This window comes from Carettochelys insculpta, chromosome 10 (assembly GCF_033958435.1).
Source record: "Carettochelys insculpta isolate YL-2023 chromosome 10, ASM3395843v1, whole genome shotgun sequence".
Classification (NCBI taxonomy): Eukaryota; Metazoa; Chordata; order Testudines; family Carettochelyidae; genus Carettochelys; species Carettochelys insculpta.
This window is the reverse complement of record NC_134146.1, coordinates 47,653,191-47,657,013: the sequence shown is the minus strand read 5'-3', so window position 1 is coordinate 47,657,013 and position 3,823 is coordinate 47,653,191.

Here is a 3,823-nt window from a genome sequence, read left to right as displayed (position 1 = left end):
ACTCGTCTAATCTCCTCACATGGAAGCTGTTCCATAGCCCTAATTGGTTTTGTTGCCATTCACTGTATCTTTTCCCATTCTACTATATCTTTTCTGAGCTGGAAAGACCAGATCTGCACGCAGTATTGGAGATGTTGTCTTATCATGGATTGATATAGAGACAGGCAATGTGATATGATATAACCAGTGTTCCCTGCAATTTTTTGCCATTCATAGGCAGAATACATTTGGTTATGTGTACAGGCTGGACCTCCCGAATCTGGAATTTTCTCGTCCAGCAACATCCGTAATCCAGCATGATTTTAGTTAGCCGGGCAACCACTTATCATGGGTGTGGCCAAGTTTCCCACGGTCCCATAAAGTTTGTTTCCAGCCACCAGTCCTGGCTTCCAGTGTTCTGTGCTGTTAGTTAGCTGTAATTTACCCCTAAATATCTTCCAAATGCCCAGGAAGCCGTGGAAGTGTTGGTAAGGTGCTAGACAATATCGACCTCCTGTGGTTTGGCACTGGTCAGGTGCCAAGGGTGCCAGGTTAGAGAGGTTCAACCTGTACCAAGGTGTGTGTGGATGTATGCCAACAATAGAAACAGAGCCTCAGAATGAGACCTGCTTTGCTTGCAGCCTGTTTGCGGCGGGTGTTTTGAGAAGCTGGTGTCCTTCTAGCTCTTTTAGGGATCGTTGACGCCGGTACCAAAAGTGCAGCAAGGAAGCAAAAAAAATTTCATAACTGTCAGGGTGGTTAAACACTGGAATAAATTGCCTGGGGGGATTGCAGAATCTCCGCCCCTGGAAATATTTAAGAACAGGTTGTATAAATACCTAACGGGGATGGTCTAAATAGTGCTGGTGCTGCCATGCGGGCAGGGGGCTGGATTTGATGACCTCTTGAGGTCTCTTCCATTTCTGGTGTTCTATGATCCTGTGAAAATGCCATTTTGTTGCTCCTTATAGGAAGTCCTCAGCTAACAGATGAGAAGAGCCATCTCTCGAGCCCCCTCTTGCAACGGGGAAAGCAGGCATGGGGAACTGTTCTCTGCAGCAGGATCCTTTGCATCACAGACTTTAAAGGGGAACCCTACTGCCTGAGAAAACATAATGGCTGTGCCTACACGAGCGCCTTCCTGCGAAAGGGGCATGTTAATGAGCGGGTTCGAAAGATGCTGATGAGGCACTGCGATGAATATCTGGTGTTGGGAAGAAGGGCTTTCGAAAACTGGGGGGGGTCCTTTTGGAAGGCCCCGTCTCCACGGGCGGTGTGCAATTCGAAAAGCCGCACTTTCAAATCGTCGCAGCCGCCATTATGCATATTCATCACAGCACCTCATTAGTATCTTTTGAACTCGCTCATTAACATGCCCCTCTCGAAAGGAAGGGGCTCTTGTAGACACAGCCAATGTGCAGCTACCCTGGCATTCCTCTTTCGAAAGAGGTATGCAAACGAGGTGTAAATTTGCGTATTCGGCGCCTCATTTGCATATTCTAATTTCAAAAGAGCATCTTTCGAAAGGAGAAAGCCATTAAATAAAAGGAAGAAGGATTCTTTCAAAGATGGGTTTACTTTCAAAAGAGCAGCATCTACACTGGCTTTCTTCTGCGAAAGAAGCTCTCTCAAAATTAGATCATGCAAATGAGGTGCTGAATATGCAAATGTATGCCTCATTTGCATTTTTGATTTACCACATTTGCATGCCTCTTTCGAAAGAGGAATGCAAGTGTAGAGGCACCCAATTAGAAGTAAGGCAAACTGAGCCTCTCTGGGCCTCTCAGCATGAAAAGCAAGGCGTGAACTAGCAGCAGCTGCCTTCTGAGCCCTGAAAATTGTGCCTTCCAGGCCGGGCTCTGCAGGGTGCGTGTGGATGATTATGGTTATCTGAGTGCGCACACATACGCAGGCAGGAGAGCAGCTGTCTGTGAGCCCAAAACTTGGCACATTTAAGCAGTGCTAAACTGACACACCCCCCCTCCCCGAATGAAAACAGGGTGTGGGGCGGGGGCGGGACGGTCCTTCCTTACACAGAGCTGCCATTGCAGCTGGGAAGCTCCAGAGCCGCTGTTTAAAGGCTATTAAGCTTTGCCTTGTGGAGGTCGTTGCCTGCAATATTTGATCTTTCCAAATGAAACTGGGTTTTTTGCTCAAAAGCTGTGCCTGAAATCTCACAATGGAGGAGGGTAACTAGTGGTGTTCCCCAGGGGTCAGTCCTGGGACCGATCCTGTTCAACTTGTTCATCAATGATCTAGAAAATGAGGTGAGCAGTGAGGTGGCAAAGTTTGCAGATGACACCAAGTTGTTCAGGACAGTCAAAACCAAAAGGGATTGTGAAGAACTACAAAAAGATCTCAGCAAACTGAGTGATTGGGCAGCAAAATGGCAAATGCAATTTAATGTGGGTAAGTGTAAGGTAATGCATGTTGGAAAAAATAACCCAAATTACACGTACTACATGATGGGGTCAAATTTAGCTACGACAGATCAGGAAAGGGATCTTGGAGTTCTAGTGGATAGTTCTCTGAAGACATCCACGCAGTGTGCAGCGGCAGTTAGTAAAGCAAATAGGATGTTAGGAATTATTAAAAAAGGGATCGATAATAAGACAAAAGAGATCATACTTCCCCTATATAAAACTATGGTACGCCCACATCTTGAGTACTGCATGCAGATGTGGTCTCCTCACCTCAAAAAAGATATATTGGCATTAGAAAAGGTTCAGAAAAGGGCGACTAAGATGATTAGGGGCTTGGAACGGGTCCCATATGGGGAGAGGCTAGAGAGACTGGGACTTTTCAGTCTGGAAAAGAGGCGATTGAGGGGCGATATGATAGAGGTATATAAAATCATGAATGGTGTGGAGAAAGTGAATATAGAAAAATGATTTACCTTTTCCCATAATACAAGAACTAGGGGACACCAAATGAAATTGATGGGTAGTAGGTTCAACACTAATAAAAGGAAATTTTTCTTCACACAGCACACAGTCAACCTGTGGAACTCCTTGCCCGAGGAGGCTGTGAAGGCCAGGACTCTATTAGGGTTTAAAAAAGAGCTTGATAAATTTTTGCAGGTTAGGTCCATAAATGGCTATTAGCCAGGGATAAAGTATGGCGCCCTAGCCTTCAGAACAAGGGCAGGAGATGGATGGCAGGAGATAAATCACTTGATCATTGTCTTCTGTTCTCCTTCTCTGGGGCACCTGGCATTGGCCACCGTCGGCAGATGGGATGCTGGGCTGGATGGACCTTTGGTCTGACCCAGTATGGCCATTCTTATGTTCTTATGTTAGCGTGTCTATATGCATCAATGGGCTTTGATTGCCCGACCCTGGGGTGGGATGAGGGGGTGTGGGACTTCCAGCCTGAGGGCTGCATCCAGCCTGCTGCTGAATTTCAGCCAGTCTGTGGCCGGCAAGAAGCCCTGAGCCTCAGCATACCCTGTCGGGGGCTGGAACTGCAGGTGCCAGGCTGGTCAGCTGCCCATGCAGCCCCTAGGCACAGATGATCAATGGAAGTCCCAGGTCTGCGTGTGCCCATCCCCGCAGCTCCCATTGGCTGGGAACCGTGGCCAATGGGAGCTCCTGGGGCGGTGCCCTCTGGTATGGCTGGAGTGCAGTGCGCAGACCTCCCTGGCCATATCTCTGCAGCTACTGGAAGTAGCATGGGGCTTTGGCCCCACTACAGGGCGCCTGAGGTATGGGGCACCCTGCACCTCTCCCCCCTGACGTCCCCACTACTTTCCAGAGCCTAGACCCCCACCCCAACCCCCGTCCCAGCCATCAGCCCTCTCCTACACCCCAACTCCCACCCCAGCCGGCAAACTCCCTCCCAGATC